An 18,866-nucleotide genomic window follows, 5' to 3' on the forward strand; every position below is an offset into this window, starting at 1 on the left:
TTTTCAGGTGTAAAATGGTAATTTCAGTAATTTCAGAGGGGTATTTATGGAATTGAAAATTTGAACAATTATTTAATCTGAGTGTTGTCCACTAAGCGCTAATATATTAAAATAATGCATAAAATAATATGTAGTGGGGGACAAGATATAATGGTGGAGAATGAATACATTTTTTAATACGTAGTGGGGGACAAGACATAATGGTGTGGAATAAATACATTTTTAATACGTAGTGGGGCATAAGACATAATGATGGAGAATTAATACATTTTTAATATAGTGGGGGACAAAGCATGCGGTAGTGGGGAATAAGTGATTTAAATAAGGGAAAGATATGTGTTAGTGGGAATTAATACATTGTTTAATATAGTGGGGGACAAAATATTAGGTAGTGGGAAGTTAAAGGGGGATGGGTAGAAGATAGTGGGATTTAATTTTAAATGCTGGAGGTTGGTAAATAAATAGAGGAGCTTGACACAAATAAAAGGAGAATTCCGAAAATATTGAGGAGAATTCCGAAAATATTGAGGAGAATTCCGAAAATATTGGGGAGAATTCCGAAAATATAGAGAGGATTCCGAAAATATTGAGAGAGAATAGGAGATTTTCTGAATATTAAGAGAGATTTGAGGATTTTTCGGAACAGAAAAAACATTCTGGAAATTTAAAGAGAGAGTAGTATACACCCGATATACAATCTGAATACACTGGATATACAGATTTAGAAATTAAGGGTTAAACATTAACTGGTCTTTCAATCTGAAAAAGATTCACTTTGTTTCTGCCCGTTGATTGTTGTTGGTGTTTTTGGATTTTCATTTGGTTTGTTCCTTGAGTTTGGTTGGTTATTTGCTACTACTTCACTGGTTGTTGCTGGATTTCTGCTCGGTTTTTAAATCTGTTGCTGGGTGTTGCTGTTGTTGTATGCTACTGCATTCCTGCTGATCTTCCTTTTCTTTTGCTTCCAATATCAGGTACACAACTGACACGCTGGTTACTGTAAACTGAAACATGAAGCATGAATATGAAATGAAGAGTTGAAGTTCTGAATTATCTTAGTTATATTCTGAATTTTATTTGTATATATACATTATTTAGTTTTCTCTAAATCAGACTCATGTAGTTGTTTAATATATATAATGGAACATCTGACAGTAGCTTAGTGGACAAACTGTCTATATATTGCCTAAAAAAAATGGTGTAGTAACTTTGTCCAGTTAGTTTGTTATTGTTGGATGATTATCATGTCTCAAAAAGCATGTTAGCTGATTTAGACTATTCTTAAACATTCAACAGTTAGCTCATTAAACGAATAGACCGTTTCGGAACTTGAAGGAATATTGTTTAGCTAGATACTATTGGTTAATTTCAGCATGTAAATGGTCTAGGATTAAAATTAGATTGCCAAGTTTTTTTTTAATTTGACAAACTGTGAACATGCCTAGTATAATGTAACTAGGTAGTAACATATGAATGAGATGACCCAGGTCCAGTTTTGTGCCATACACGTTGGGCCTGGGTCCACGTTGGCCAACTGGCTGTCCATATTGTGTTTACATTCTGATTTAACAAATTGCGTTCAGAACCCGACCATAACAACTCGTAAGCATGTAAATAAATTAGGACATTTTCTCTTTCATTTTTAGAGACAAATTTAATAGAAAAAATGTAGGCACTTTAGGATTATCCTTTTTAAAATAAATGAGATGAGTCTCACCCAATAAAATGCACAAGTTGCGGGGCCCTCAATAAATGGTTAATAATTGTATAGACTTCGGGATCTGTCGTTTAGCAAATTTCACGACCTTACCTAAAATAATGATACGCTAGTCGCTTTAGGCGCGCCTTTAACAATTTATTTTCTTAAACTCGGGTGCACATTTATGTGACCCAAATCCAAATTTCAACAGAGACGAAATATGTCGATAACCGCGGGTACATTGATGTGACGTTGTTCGAGATATATTTTCACGATGTTGCAATTCTCTGTTAAAATAATAATAATGATAAAAGCGGTTAAAAGTTAAAATTCGCACGTATGTTCCACATGTATTATATCAAATAATCAAGCCGAATATGACAGTTAAGCGACCGTGCTAGAACCACAGAACTCGGGAATGCCTAACACCTTCTCCCGGGTTAACAGAATTCCTTATCCAGATTTCTGGCGCGCAGACTGTTAAACAGAGCCAATATTTTCCTCAATTCGGGATTCAACCGGTGACTTGGGACACCATAAATCTCCCAAGTGGCGACTCTGAAATAAATAAATAAATCCCGTTTCGATTGTCCTTTAATTGGAAAAAACTCCCTTCCGCGCCCCTTTGAGGTGGCGCGGGCGAAAAAGGAGTTGTGACAGCTCTGGCGACTCTGCTGGGGAGGTCTTTACCCAGAACCACCGGTTCAGGGTTAGAAATTTGAGCTTGATAAATTGTTGTATTTTGGCTTTATTATTTGATATTCTCATATGATCTGTGCTTAATATGCAAAATGATACTTATTACTGCTTTGATATTATTTGAACTGTACATATAAACTGTGCCGAAACCTTCTCTTCTCACCTCCGGGGATGTGCTTACTGGTTGAGACTCCCTATTCTGTTAGTGTCATACCCTAAATAAAAGAGGCTCGGAAAGTTTCTAAGCCAGCTGGCCTTTTGGTTCCAGGAAAGGAGCTCCTTCCTCAACTCGAGTTGTCCGCTCGGGCACACTGTCTAGAACATATACCCAGGTTGAACCTAGAATAACTTGACTTCATGCCGGATCCCTAGTAGGAACGTTTATTTGCATCATGTTGCATTTGGCTTAGGGGACTCAACACAAGGGTTGGGTCCGTCTAGGACAAGCAACCTGAAATGAAAAAGTCCATCCTGCTGCATCTTGTGTGTTTTGCACATTTATTTGCTTCAAATCTGCATGCTGACCGGCTTCTGAAATCAGGAATTTTTGAGGAAAAAAAAAGAGAAAAAAAGTATATAGCAGTGTAGGGAGATAACTACTTATTTTTTTTAGAAAAATAAAACCAATGTCCAAGTAGTGTCAAAACCCTGCCGAAATCTTGAAATATTTTTTTAGGATTGTTTACAAAGTTTAGTTTATATGGGGCGAACTACGCCGGTTTGATTCTCACAGGGCATGAGATATGTAGGCAACCCTCGTCGGGTCCAACCTCCCATTTTGCAAAAATAGCCCAAAAAACAAATGTCAAAAATTTTAATTTTTCGTCATAGAGTCGGGTGATGCCGTTTTTATCAAAAATAGCCGAATGTTCCCAAAAGGAACGCCGGAAGGCTGACTTTATATAAACGGCCACTTCTGTCATTTTTTATTTTTATTATTGATTGGTTAACTCGCACAACCTTAAAATCTTCGTCCCTGAAGTGCTGAAAGGTCGTGTTCGGAAGATCTATTTTTTTAGGAAAAATGATCAAATCGTTTTGAGTCAAATAAATTTTCTTTTTTTAATCATATTAATAAATGTGCAGAATGAGCACGACTCAAAATGAACCTTTTTCAATCATGAATAAAATCCCCCTCCAGTTGCGGCTATGGTGGAATGATTTAGGCAAAGAAGGGCGTGACAAAATCAAGAAACATCTGAAAGGTCTCCCGAGTTTGTTGGGTATCAGGCCTCGAGGGGATATTATAAGGGCACTGGTCCCTTACTGGGACCCTGCGCACAATGTCTTCCACTTCTCGGAGTTTGAACTCACCCTAATTTTAGAGGAAATAGCAGGGTACATCGGCAGTGCTGAGGTTCCGTTGAGGCATAAATACCTGGTTGCTCCAAGAGCCGTAGCTGTGCACCGGTTTTTGGACTCGTTAAAGATAGTCAGAACAATCCATAACCCTGACTTGCCAAAAGGTTTTTGCACTCTGAGTTTCATATACCAAAGATATGGTCACATAGGAGGATTCGACAAGCCAGAAAACAAGTTGTGCAGCAAAAGTAACCGTCGAAAGTGGGATGAACATAGACGGGTTGCTTTCATGATAACCTTCTTAGGGCTTTTAGTGTTCCCAAGAAAAGACGGGAATATTGACATAAAGATAGCTGGGGTCGTCGGCATGGACCTCATATTTCCGGACCCTCAACGCCAGTCAAATACAGTGGACACTGGGATGGTTACCGATCGACGAAGTCATATACATGCCAGCAGCTAGGCCCCATTTTCTCTTGATGGGACTTAAGAGAATTCAACCTTATGCGCCGTATCGGGTTTTGAGGCAACTTGGGAGGTGTCAGATAGTGCCGAAAGATGAGGATCTAAGCACCCAAGTGATTGAAATCAGTTCCGATGGCCAGTTTCCTGAAGCAAAGGTCCACCAGATTTGGAGCCAATGTCAATACTTAGAGGTAAATACTTGTGTACTGAATCAGGCAAGAGGGGAAGTTTCACCCGGATATCAGGCTTGGTACAAAGGGGAAGTGTCGTCTGGAAGGCTGGCTAAAAGACCTCACCTTCAAGAATTTTCCAAGTCCTCACAAGAGCATTGGGACTGGTTGGCAAAGGAAAAAGAATACAGGGCCACAATAGGCAAGTTGAAACAGCAGGTCATAGATCTTCAATTTGAAAAAGAAGTTCAGACCGCAGCCAATGTAGGGGACAGAAAGAAATCAGCCCAAGAGAATGACTCCCTTAGAGCTCAAAACCAACAAGTCATAATGGATGCCTCCAACCAACGGAGGAGCCAGTCCGATAAAAGGTTGATAGCAGGGTTAAGGAATCAGGTCATTGAAAGCCGAAAAGACTTGGAAAGATCCGAGGCTATCATAGCAAGAATGCGGGCCAGATGGGCAAAAGGTATAGCAGCACGGAAAAAGCACCTATGGCAAGTGAGAAGGGATTATGAAGGGAGCATCGCAATATTAAGAGAAACAAATTCCACTCTCAGAGATCGGGTCTTTAAACAAGCCCGAGATGCTAGAACGGACAGGGAACGCTGTTATGATTCGATAGCCCGAATGGAAGAACAAATGGAGAGGTTCCAAGATCAGCTCATTGACAACACTCAAGTATTGGGACTAAGTAATCAACGAATAGAACAGCTGTGCATGGAAAGGGATAGAATCAGGGGTAGGATCGATGAGATTGGGCGCTACATCACCACGAAGTGCCTAGCATGTGAAGAAATGCCCTGTGATACCCTTTTTGCCTCAGTCATGGGTTATGTCGACCGGATCATGGAGGAATTAAAAAGCTTGCAAAGAGGCCTGGCACCAAAGCCCGCGGAAAGGCCGAACGATGCATCGCGGGCACCAAAATTTAAGGCTTTAATGTATCCCTAGTTCAAGTATGCACTTGTTTGTTTTAAGAGTCTGTTTTCTACCCCTCTGTTCTCTTTTCATATCAAACAATGTTAATAGTATGGAGTCTGTATTTCGTTTGTTTTTTTTCAACTGATAGCTTGTAATAGCATATTTTGGTAATAAAATGCAAAATTGTGTCTTTATTTTACTTATGGCAGAACTACACCCGGTCTGATTCATGCGGGGACATGATACGTAGGCAATCCACATAAGATTCGACCACCACTAAAAGATAAAAAGAAGAGGCAAAGTGAATAAAGAAAGGACATAAGTCGGAATGACGCATGCAGTCAAAGCAAAAACATGTTAGAAATGGTTAACTGCCTAAGAACATTGCATTCCCCAATGTGAAATTGAAATATGTGTTAGACTCTAACACTAACAAGTTTGTTGTTTATTACCAGAGAAAGAGATTTCAAAACAGTTAGCTTGTTAGAACGTTCTGGCAGATTACCATTACCACACAAGATCAAAAGGGCCCATTCCGGAAAGTATGTCTGGTTCGGACAAAAGTGTTGAGGAAGAAAAAACGGAGATGCAAATGATGAAGGAGGAAGTGGACAGGTTGAGACAAGAGATTGCTGGGATGCACCTAGCCTAGGCTAAGGGACAAACACCACCAATACTTCCCCCTACTCCTACCCTTTCACCAGCTCGGACTCCGGAACACCCTTCCACTGGTCCATCAACGAGCTTCCCCATTGCCCAATACTATCAAGGGAAAACTTCCTATAATTCCCAAGCTCCACCACCCAAACAAAACCCTCTTCCACCAGCTGTTCCTGTTTTCTTGGCACCTCCACCCGCCACATTGCAAAAATCATCCGATGAACCAGTGTTTCAGGTTCACGACAATCAATACTATCCTCCTGAACTCACCTTCAAAGCACCCGACCCATACACTTACACCCCTCACCTTCAGCTCCCGACAGAAACTGAGAGGCCAGTTAAGAATCCGGAGCAGGACGAAGTGCTCCGTAAAGTGAAAAGCTTGGAGCAATCCTTCAGGAATATGCATGGATAGGGAAGCCAAGTTAGTGTGTCCTATAAAGATCTATGTCCCTTCCCCGATGTTCAATTGTCGGCAGGTTTTAAGATGCCAAAATTTGATCTATATGAGGGGCATGGTGATCCCATGGCGCATCTACGAGGTTTCTGTAGTAAGATGAGAGGGGCAGGTGGAAAGGATGAGTTGCTGATTGCTTATTTCGGTCAAAGTTTAAGCAGGTCCGCATTAGAATGGTACACGAGGCAGGATCCTAACAGGTGGTATACTTGGGACGATCTAGCACAAGCATTTGCAGGTCATTTCCAGTATAACCTTGAGATCGTCCCCGACCATCTCACACTGTTAAAACTTGAGAAAAAGCCCGGAGAGAGCTTCAAGGAATTTGGATTCCGTTGGAGAGAACAAGCAGCAAGAGTCGATCCGCTAATGAGGGAAGGTGAAATGGTGGACTACTTCTTACAAACGTTGGAGCCAACTTACTTTGGTTACCTGGTGACGTCAGTTGGTAAATCTTTTAATGAAGTAGCAAAAATGGGCGGCATGGTTGAAGAGGGACTCAGGTCCAACAAGATAATGAGTTATTCGGCGATCAAGGCCACAACTTAGGCTATCCAAAGCGGCACGGGATGTGCGCTCGGGAAAAAGAAGAAAGAGGAGGTTGTAACAGTCGAAGTAGGTACTTGGTCCAGATCAAGAGGTCTTTCCCCTCGCTACAAACCCAGACCCCATTACCCAAACTATCCACACAATCCATACAACCCTCCACAACTATATTATCCACCACAAGAGCCCCATTTCTCCGTCCATCACGTCCAAACTTACACCCAGCCTTCGGCTCGTCCGCAATGGCATGCGCCAGCTCCCCAACATACATATCCGCCTCCACAAAACACATATCCACCTCCACAAAACACATATCCACCACCAAGAGCATATAGGAATCCTTCAGGGCCAAGTTTCCGCGGAAATCAGGCTTTCAGGAATGAAAGGATGCAGAAGCCGAGAACATTCACTCCGTTGGGAGAAACCTATACTAATCTGTTCCACAAGTTGAGACAAATAGGCCTATTAAGTCCTGTTGAACCCAAATTGACAAATCCCCTTCCCAGAAATCTGGACCACTCTGTAAGCCGTGAATATTGTTCGGGGGCTCCCGGGCATAATACTGAGAAGTGTTGGAAGTTGAAGACTGCCATACAAGATCTTATTGACACAAATAGGATCGAGGTTCAGGCACCAGAGGCACCCAACATCAATGAAAACCCGTTACCGGTGCACCATGAGGCCCACATGATCGAACTAGTGCACGAAGGAGGGAAACTTAAAACACCCTCACAAATGGTAATGATGATTCGTGCTAGTCCGAACGAAAATTTGACTAGTGGAAGGCAGTGGTACAGTTGGGAAAGGTAGATGATAAGCCATTTGTGGTAATGGGGAAAGATTCGTCTGTTGCTGTGAAGAAGCCAGAGCCAACCAAGGTAGTGCTGCAGGGAGTATCAAGCACACCAGTGTTGGTGGTGAAGGGTGTCCACGTAGAACCGGTTGTTATCAGGCCAGTCATGCAGTTGCCGATGACAAGTGAGAAAGCTGTGCCATGGAGATACAGTCAAGTGATAGTGATGCATCAGGGAAAGGAGGTTGTGGAAGAGGTATACGAGGCTCAGGGGTTAACTCGTTCGGGAAGGTGTTTTGTTCCCGCAGAATTGAGAAGGACCAATCCTGTAACAATAAAGAAGCCAGTAACGGAGAAAGAAGCAGAAGAGTTTTTGAAGAAGATGAAGGCCCAGGACTACTCAATTATAGAGCAGTTGAGGAAGACCCCAGCCCAGATTTTGTTTCTATCCTTATTGATCCATTCAAACGATCATTGTCAGGCCTTAATGAAGATTCTGAACGAAGCCCATGTCCTGGACAAGCTCTCAGTGAACCATTTGGAGAAAATAGTGCACACGATCTTCGAAGTAAACCGAGTGACATTCTCTGACGATGAGTTACCGGTAGAGGGTACATAACACAACAGGGAACTCTACTTGACGGCAAAATGCGAAGACTCGGTGGTCACTCGAGTACTAATTGATAATGGATCAAGTGCCAATATCTGTCCTTTGGCCACTTTGAACAAACTAAAGGTTGCTGATGATAGGATCCACAAGAACAACGTCTGCGTCCGAGGTTTTGATGGGAGCGGTACTGACACAGTGGGTGATATCATACTGGAACTAACCATTGGTCCAGTCGAGTTCACCATGGAATTTCAAGTGATAGATGTTGTGGTGTCGTACAATCTTTTGTTGGGACGACCCTAGATCCACGTAGCTAAAGTAGTGCCTTCTACACTTCATCAAATGGTCAAATTTGAATGGGATAGACAAGATATTGTGGTACACGGGGATGACGGCACACATGCCGTCAGTGATGGAATTATACCCTTCATAGAAACCGACGATGACAAGGGCCCATGGGTTTATCAGGTTTTTGACGCAGTCTCAGTAGACAAAATTCCTGAGTGTGGGGGCCTTCCACTTCCCAGAATCACAGCTGCAACCTTCATGATAGCCTCAGAGATGTTGAACAGCGGGTTTGTACCAGGAAAAGGTCTGGGGATTGATCTGCAGGGAATGGTCCAGCCAGTTTCTTTTCCCAAGAACCTGGATACTTTTGGGTTGGGATTCAAGCCTACCACAGCGGATGTAAAGCGGGCCCGCAAGTTGAAGAAAAGAGTCTGGATCCTTCCTAAGCCAATCCCACGCCTGTCCAGATCATTTGTCAAAGCAGGGTACAGAAAGTTGACAGTCTCGGAAGTTCTTGGACCCTTGATCGGGCCAGATGGAGATTTGAATGAGGGCTTTGAAATAATGTTCGCAGATGTCAACATGATAGAAGCTGGAGAGGGTTCCAGTAAGGCAGACATACAGTTTGTGGGGCCTAAGGCCAATGTCAACAATTGGACAGCTACTCCTCTTCCTACTTGGAGGGAGTCCTGGTAGTTGGCTCTGATTTTCCTTTTTGTTTTCTGGATTATTCCAGGGTTGTAATCTAGATTCCTTTTTATTTTTATTATTGCTCAGCAAAGTGTGAAACCTTGTTATCCTATAATTCAATAAAATGAAAAGTTTCTTCTTCATTCCTTATTTTATTTTTATTTTTAATTTTTGTTTCTTTCTTTTCTTTTTTCTGAACAGTTCTTTTCATACTGGTCTTAACGACATGGCATGCACAACGGATCTTCAACCTAGTCTAAAGGATCAATCTGATTCCGAACTAACCATACAAGAGGTCGATTATGATAATGAATTGGAATACGATGAGGATGAAGCCTTCGAAGAAATAAACAGAGAGCTAAGCCAGTTTGAAGAAAAATCCAGGCCCAACTTAAATGACACAGAAGCCATCAATTTAGGGGATGCAGTTGATATCAGGGAAACTAAAATAAGCATCCACATTGCACCAAATATCAGGGAAGAATTGATCAAAACACTTATTGAGTTCAAAGATGTTTTTGCATGGTCGTATGATGACATGCCAGGGTTAAGCACGGATTTAGTAGTTCATAAATTACCTACCGACCCGGCATGCCCTCCCGTCAAGCAGAAATTGAGGAAGTTCAAAACGGATATGAGTGTGAAGATTAAAGAAGAAGTAACCAAGCAGCTGCAAGCAAAGGTTATTCGTGTCACTCGATATCCTGATTGGTTGGCTAATGTGGTGCCGGCATCGAAGAAAGATGGGAAGATTAGGGTGTGTGTCGATTACCGCAATCTGAACAGGGCAAGCCCAAAGGACAACTTTCCTTTACCCAACATCCATATCTTGATCGACAATTGTGCCGGATATGAGATCGGATCTTTTGTAGATTGCTATGCTGGGTATCATCAGATTCTGATGGATGAAGAAGATGCGGAAAATACGACATTCATTACGCCATGGGGAACTTATTGCTACCGGGTAATGCCATTTGGTTTGAAAAATGCTGGGGCAACGTACATGAGAGCGATGACCACTGTGTTTCATGACATGATCCACAAAGAAATTGAGGTATACGTGGACGATGTAATCATAAAATCCAAGCATCAGGAACACCACGTAGCAGACCTAAGGAAGTTTTTTCAAAGACTTCGAAGGTATGATATTAAGCTCAACCCGGCCAAATATGCATTTGGAGTTCCATCTGGAAAGCTGTTGGGATTCATCGTCTGTCAGCGAGGTATTGAGTTGGACCCGTCAAAGATCAAATCTATCCAAGATTTGCCACCGCCGAAGAACAAGACAGAAGTAATGAGTCTGTTGGGAAGGTTGAATTACATCAGTAGATTTATTTCTCAACTCACGGCAACCTGTGAACCCATTTTTTGGCTACTAAAGAAGGATGCTGCGATAGAATGGACAACAGAATGTCAGGAGGCATTTGACCAGATCAAAGGATATTTATCAAATCCACCTGTGTTGGTTCCACCTGAGCCGGGGATACCATTAATTCTTTATCTAACGGTCCTGGAGAATTCGTTTGGCTGCGTGTTGGGACAACACGACATTACAGGAAGGAAGGAGCAAGCTATCTATTATCTCAGCAAGAAGTTTACAGTATATGAGGTTAAGTACACTCAACTCGAGAAGACATGTTGCGCCCTAACTTGGGTGGCCCAGAAATTGAAGCATTATTTGTCCTCATATACCACTTATCTCATTTCCCGCTTGGATCCACTAAAGTATATTTTCCAGAAGCCTATGCCCACAGGGAGGTTAGCGAAATGGCAAATATTACTCACGGAGTTTGATATCATCTATGTGATGAGGACAACCATGAAGGCCCAAACGCTGGCCGATCACTTGGCTAAGAATCCTGTTGATGAAGAATACGAGCCGTTGAGGATGTATTTTCCTGACGAGGAAGTAATGCATATAGATGAGTTGAAATTACCTGAGGAACCAGGTTGGAAGATTTTCTTTGATGGAGCCGCAAATGCGAAGGGAGTTGGAATAGGAGCGGTACTTATTTCTGAAACAGGACGTCATTATCCTGTTACAGCTCAGCTGCATTTCTATTGTACCAACAACATGGCTGAGTATGAGGCATGCATTTTGGGTCTGCGACTAGCTGCAGACATGGATGTCCAGGACGTTTTGGTCTTGGGAGACTCGGACCTCCTGGTGCATCAGATTCAGGGTGAATGGGAAACACGGGATTTGAAGCTCATACCATATCGACAATGTTTGCACGATCTGAGCAAGCGATTTTGATCAGTGGAGTTCAGACATATCCCCGAGAGTTCACAATGAGGTTGTCGATGCATTGGCCACTTTAGCATCGATGTTGCACCACCCAGACAAAATTCATATTGACCCGTTGTACATCCAGGTTCGTGATCAGCATGCTTATTGCAACATGATAGAGGAAGAAGTGGATGGCGAGCCATGGTTTTATGACGTCAAGGAGTACCTCAGGATGGGGATATACCCGGAGCAGGCCACCGGAGATCAAAAAGAGCCATTCGGCGATTTTCAAATGGATTCTTCCTTAGTGGAGGAGTGTTGTACAAAAGAACCCCAGATTTGGGATTGCTGAGATGTATAGATGCCAGTCAAGACACGACAGTTATGACAGAGGTACATGCTGGAGTTTGTGGGCCACATATGAGCGGATATGTATTGGCGAAGAAGATTCTTCGAGCAGGGTATTATTGGCTCACTATGGAGCGTGATTGTATCAGTTTCGTGCGGAAATTCCATCAATGTCAGATACACGGAGATTTGATTCATTCTCCGCCGACAGAATTGCATACAATGTCAGCGCCATGGCCATTTGTTACGTGGGGCATGGATGTCATTGGACCTATTGAGCCGGCAGCTACCAAATGTCATAGGTTCATTCTGGTGACCATCGACTATTTCACTATGTGGGTTGAAGCTAAAACTTTCAAGTCGGTAACCAAGAAGGCAGTGGTGGATTTTGTTCACTCCCATATCATCTGTAGATTTGGGGTCCCAAAAGTGATCATCACGGATAATGGTGCTAATCTTAACAGCAATTTGATGAAAGAGGTATGTCAACAGTTTAAGATTGCACACCGCAATTCCACCCCATATCGTCCCAAGGCGAATGGAGCAGTTGAAGCAGCCAACAAGAACGTCAAGAAGATACTGAGGAAGATGGTAGAAGGGTCCAGACAATGGCATGAAAAATTACCATTTGCATTGTTGGGTTATCGCACCACTGTCCGGACTTTAGTAGGTGCAACCCCTTATTTGTTGGTATATGGAACTAAAGCAGTAATACCGGCAGAAGTTGAAATTCCATCCCTTCGGATTGTCATTGAGGCTGAGATTGATGATGACGAGTGGGTCAAAACCCGTTTGGAGCAGTTAAACTTGATTGATGAAAAAAGATTGGCAGCTGTGTGTCATGGCCAATTATATCAAAAGAGAATGGCGAGAGCCTACAACAAGAAGGTGCGCCCTAGAAAATTTGAGGTGGGGCAGCAGGTGTTGAAACGAATCCTGCCACATCAGGCCGAAGCAAAAGGCAAGTTCGCCCCAAATTGGCAAGGACCGTTCATTATAACCCGAGTGTTGTCCAATGGCTCTTTATGTTTAACAGATATCGACGGGAAATGCGTCGACATGGCTATCAATTCTGACGCAGTTAAGAGATATTATATATGATTTCTTTTGATTGTAATTGTTGTTTGTGGTTGGCATTTATCGGAGAATGAAATGACGGAGGCAATTCTTTCTTCTATCCAAACACTTTAACCTTTGCTTCCCCTTTTGAGCCTTATTCATTCTTTCATATCCCTCTTTTGGAATCAGTAATTAAAATAAAAGAAAAAGAAAAAGAGAAAAATAATGATAATAAAGACAAAAGAAAAATCACAAGAAAAACAAAGGTATTGGGAACTACGTTTGACCTGATTCCTCAAAGAAGGATACGTAGGCACCTCATGGCTCGGTTATAGTGTAACCAAATTAAAAAAAAAAAAATTCCCCAAGCAAGAAAACTGGGGCAGAAGTTTGCGTTTGTAATTTTGATAAGAAAGTTTGATTCCAAGAGTTGTACTGTTTTACCCATAAAAATTATTTTTGAACTTTTGATACCCCTTTTCCTTTTAGCCCTATCCAAAACCCCACGTTACGGTCCAAAGAAAGACCTTTTGACCAGTCTTCGAAAGATGCCAAGTCATACAAATGGAAGTCGGGGATAGCACCCCGATTCCCAACAGAGAAAAGGATCATGGACTGGAAATAAATTGATAGCCGAAAAGCATCCCCAGCAGAGAGAGTCATATCGGAAACACTCTAAATCCCCAGTTGGAAAGTGATACAAATGAGAGAGTCTTATCGGTGAAATCTTCACGGGCACCATAAGGCGATGAAAGTTGAGAGAAAAACCAAAATGAGAGAGGCTTGACAGTGAAAACCCTTCGGGCACTACAAGTCAAATAAAGATTGAGAATCAAATGGAAATCACCAGACGAAAGTTATGAAAGGCGATTAACGACAGAGGATAGGCCATATGTGCATGTCATGACCATTAGAGTTGGTATCCGCATTTGATAGGTTTTTATTTTACAGTCTCCTCATTAGAGAGTCATCTCTTTCCTTTGTCTTTTATTCTGTTCCTTTTTATCTTTCTCCTTTCATAGAAAAATTCCCCAATAGAGTCTGTTTGGTCAGAACAAGTGAGAAATGACTTCAAAATTTGCCATCAGCTTTCCAATTATGCAAGACGAGATCTGACTAGTATATCCAAGTGGTATAGTCAGCAAGGAACAAACGCAAGGCCAGTGTCAAGAAAGATATCCCCAGCAAGAGGGAATTGACAAAAGGATAGACGAGTGTCACGAGGGATATCCTCGCCGAAATCAAAGGTTATAGACCTCAAGGCCAAGGCCCGTGGACAAGTCAAGAAAGAACAACGCGGAGAGCAATGGGCATGATTTGGGAAATTCATATGAAACTAAAAGGTCGGGGAAAGGCCAGTTTTCGAGCTATGCCACAAAAGAAGATGGATATCCCCAACAGAAAAGGTTGTTTTCAGTGACACGAATAAACAAAGAAAGTGGTTAATCAATGAACATGCAAGATCTGCAAGTGAAATCAGTTGTCATGAAAATACATGAGGTCAAATAAGGAGACTGGGAAAATGGTCAAGAGGTTTGGGAATAAGGAATCGTCAAGAAGGTCGGAAGGTATCAGCCCAAGCTTCAAGATGGACAGATAACACATAGATGGAGAATGGTTGATGGCATCCCCAGCAGGAGTATCACAACCAACCACCACGTTCTAAACTGACCAAATTTTCTTTGATTTGAAGTAGGGACAGGGAATGCTACCGATGACGGAAAGATGCGCCACAAGAAAGATTGTCAAACTGGGTATAACACAAATTTGGTGAAAAGCGATATCCCCAGCAGCTTTTCGGGAGAAGGCAAAACGAGTTTTAAGGGAGGTAGTCTTCGAAGGAAAAAGATAACAAAACAAAGAAAAGAAAAAATAATAATAATAATAATAAAAAACTAAAGAAAGATTTTTTTTTTAAAAAAAAGAAGAGAAAAGAAAAAAAGAGAAAGACCAGTTTTGCAAAAGGAAACAGTTTGCAGAAGAATGAAACATCCTACTTAAAGGAAGTAGTCTTGGAAGGAGTAAGATAATATATATTACTCAGCAGAGTTATCCTCAGCAGTGTTATCCCTAGCAGTGTTACTCAGCGGTTTGCAGTGTTATCCCTAGCAGTGTTACTCAGCGGTTTGCAGTGTTATCCCCAGCAGTCCACAGAGAAGACAGTATAAGTTTTAAGGTAAGTAGTTTTGAAGAAAGATAATTCAAGTTAGAAGGAAAATGTTGTCGAGGTCAGGAGCCCCCCTGAAGAATAGAATGACGATTTATTTTTAAAGTTGTTGCCGAGGTCAGGAGCCCCCCTGAAGAACATAATGGAGATTTATTTGTAAAGTTGTTGTCGAGGTCAGGAGCCCCCCTGAAGAACAGAATGACGATTTATTTTTCAAAGTTGTTGAAATCTCGCCCACCTGAAGAAAGGAATGGTGATTTATTTTTCAAAATTGTTGTTGAGGTCAGGAGCCCCCCTGAAGAACAGAATGACGATTTATTTTTAAAGTTGTTGTCGAGGTCAGGAGCCCCCCTGAAGAACAGAATGACGATTTATTTTTCGAAGTTGTTGAAATCTCGCCCGCCTGAAGAAAGGAATGGCGATTTATTTTTCAAAATTGTTGTTGAGGTCAGGAGCCCCCTGAAGAACAGAATGGCGATTTATTTTTAAAGTTGTTGTCGAGATCAGGAGCCCCCCTGAAGAATAGAATGGCGATTTATTTTTAAAGTTGTTGCCGAGGTCAGGAGCCCACCTGAAGAACAGAATGACGATTTATTTTTAAAGTTGTTGTCGAGGTCAGGAGCCCCCCCTGAAGAACAGAATGACGATTTATTTTTTGAAGTTGTTGAAATCTCGCCCACCTGAAGAAAGGAATGGCGATTTAGTTTTCAAAGTTGTTGTTGAGGTCAGGAGTCCCCTGAAGAACAGAATGGCGATTTATTTTTCGAAGTTGTTGAAATCTCGCCCGCCTGAAGAAAGGAATGACGATTTATTTTTCAAAGTTGTTGTTGAGGTCAGGATCCCCCCTGAAGAACAGAATGGCGATTTATTTTTAAAGTTGTTGTCGAGGTCATGAGCCCCCCTGAAGAATAGAATGGCGATTTATTTTTAAAGTTGTTGCCGAGGTCAGGAGCCCCCCTGAAGAACAGAATGGCGATTTATTTTTAAAGTTGTTGTCGAGTTCAGGAGCCCCCCTGAAGAACAGAATGGCGATTTATTTTTCGAAGTTGTTGAAATCTCGCCCGCCTGAAGAAAGAAATGGCGATTTATTTTTCAAAGTTGTTGTTGAGGTCAGGAGCCCCCCCTGAAGAACAGAATGACGATTTAAATTTCAAGTTTTGAAGTTGGGAGCCCGCTCATATAACAGAGGAATACATTTCTGTCTTTAAATTTCAAGTTTTGAAGTTGGGAGCCCGCCCATATAACAGAGGAATACATTCTGTCTTTAAATTTCAAGTTTTGAAGTTGGGAGCCCGCCCATATAACAGAGGAATACATTTGTCTTTAAATTTCAAGTTTTGAAGTTGGGAGCCCTCCCATATAACAGAGGAATACATTTCTTTCTTTAAATTTCAAGTTTTGAAGTTGGGAGCCCGCCATATAACAGAGGAATACATTTATGTCTTTAAATTTCAAGTTTTGAAGTTGAGAGCCCGCCCATATAACAGAGGAATACATTTCTGTCTTTAAATTTCAAGTTTTGAAGTTGGGAGCCCGCCCATATAATAGAGGAATACATTTCAAGTCAGTAAAGCAGAGGAATACAGCCGAAATCCCCAGCATGAAACAACAAGAATCCCCAGCAGAGGAAGGAAGTACAAGACTCGATGGAAAAATAATGTGAAGCTCCCGAAAAGGAAATAAGCAGTTCGAGATCGGCAGTCAAGGGAGAATACAAGACAAATCGGAAGTAAAGAAATACCAGAGGAGTCACCAAGACATCAAAGCAACAAGAGACACAAGAGCATGATCTAGATAAGATTTTGTAATTCATAGACTATGGTCTAGTCTAGCTTCTTGTTTTCTTTCAGCATGGTGTAATAAGGAGGTCAGCAAGCAGTAAAAACAGCATGCAACAGCAGTAACATTGCAGTCCCATGGTAGTCCCAGCTACCAAAACTTCCCGAACTACATTAACCTGATTCCCTTCTAGCCAGGGATATGTAGGAAACCTTTGAAGCAAAGGTTCGGTTAAATCTTTTTCAAAAAAAATGCTTCACACGGAGTACTCGGATGGGCAAAAATCGCTCACTTTATCTTTGCACGAAAACTCTTCATGTTTTCGGACAAAGAGGGGCAGCTGTAAGCACGTGATTTTTGCCCTATATGAGAATTACTTCCAAAAATTCAAAATAAAATAATTTTTCTTTGTGTGCAATTTTGAGGATTTTGTGGCATTTTTTGATAATTATTTGTATTTGTCCATGCATGTTTATTTGTTAAATTAATAAAAAATACAAAAATATATCGCATTTGCATTTAGAATTTAATTCTACGATTATGAGCAATTAAGTTTGTTTTTACAAGAACAAAAATCATAAAAATAATGTACGTTGCATTTTTAGCAGTTAATGTCCAAATTGTGTGATTTTATCGTAATTGCTATTTAATTATGTGTTAATTGTTATTGAGAATTAATTTGCACTTTTATAAATTAATTAAGTTCTATAGGATAATTTAGGACTTTTAGAATTTAGTTTTAGTTTAAGAAAAATAAAAGAAGAAAAGAAAAAGCATGGGAAATAAGAAAAAAATCGGATTGGGCCACCTTTTAATTTAAATCAACTAGGCCCAAACCAAATAAACTCCTACCGGGTCGACCTGACCCGGTCTGCCCCATAACCCCAAACAAACACCCCCCCCCCTTTTTCATTTTTTCATTTTTTGAAAAAAAGAAAAAAACCTAAACCTAAAAACCTAAACTACCCGCCCCCCCCTCCTCTTCACCTTCCCCAAGCCACTCCTTTCCCCTCCACCATTCCCTCCCATGGCTACCCGGTAACCACCCTCCAAACGACCCCTCCAATCCGCCATTGCTGCTGCTCCATCTCCTCGTCCCAAGCTCCCATGGCTGCCCTCCCATGGCTGAAACCCCAGCTGCCCCGTCGACCACCCTAGCTGCTTCTTCGTCTTCATCTTCTGCGTCAAGCTTCAGCAGCCACTGCTGCTGCTTCACCCCAACACACACTCACCTAGAGAAGGAACCAAAAAACCTTAAAAACGAGCTCTCATCTCTCTTTCTCGATGGAGAGAACACAGACGTAAGCAACCATGGGCAAGGAGCTTAACAAAGAAGTTCTAAAAACCAGAAACCATAGCCGAAAACCATAGCTGGAAAGTTATAAGTCTTCTTCTTCGTCGACTAAACTCCATCACCACCGGAAATGGCCGGAAAATGGCGATGGAAGTTTGTTTCATCAGTGGAGTTCATTTAAAGCTCGTGGAGAGTTCGTTTGAGTTTGTCGACTGACTTTCAAGTTTGTCGTTCCATTTGGTATAACGTTCCTGTTGAGTCGAGATCCCATGGTCGTTGACAGTCTTAGTTCAAGTTTTTCCATTGTCGTTCGAGTTCGTCGTTGTTCATTTCCGGTTAGTTGGTTTAAGTTTCATTTCTGTCCGTATCTTGTTTGATATTATCGGATTTGAAATCAGTATATGTTTGATTCATTTCTTGATTATTTTCTTCAGTTTGTTTTATGTTCTTGTTTAGTTTTAATATAGAAGTGTTTAGTTTAATCATGTTGTTAGATTTAGTTTGAGGTTCAATTGATTATTGAGTTTAGTGATTTGAATATGTTTATTTGTTCTGTTTAAGTTTAATTTGAACTTGAGCTCAGTGATTTGAATATACTTGTTTGTTATTGTTGTTGAATCTGAAAGTAGGTTTATTGTTAAAAAATATTGTTCAGTCAAAATAATTCCAGTTGTTTCTTTGTTGTT

Source organism: Nicotiana sylvestris, chromosome 9 (genome assembly GCF_000393655.2).
Source record: "Nicotiana sylvestris chromosome 9, ASM39365v2, whole genome shotgun sequence".
In the NCBI taxonomy this organism is placed as follows: domain Eukaryota; kingdom Viridiplantae; phylum Streptophyta; class Magnoliopsida; order Solanales; family Solanaceae; genus Nicotiana; species Nicotiana sylvestris.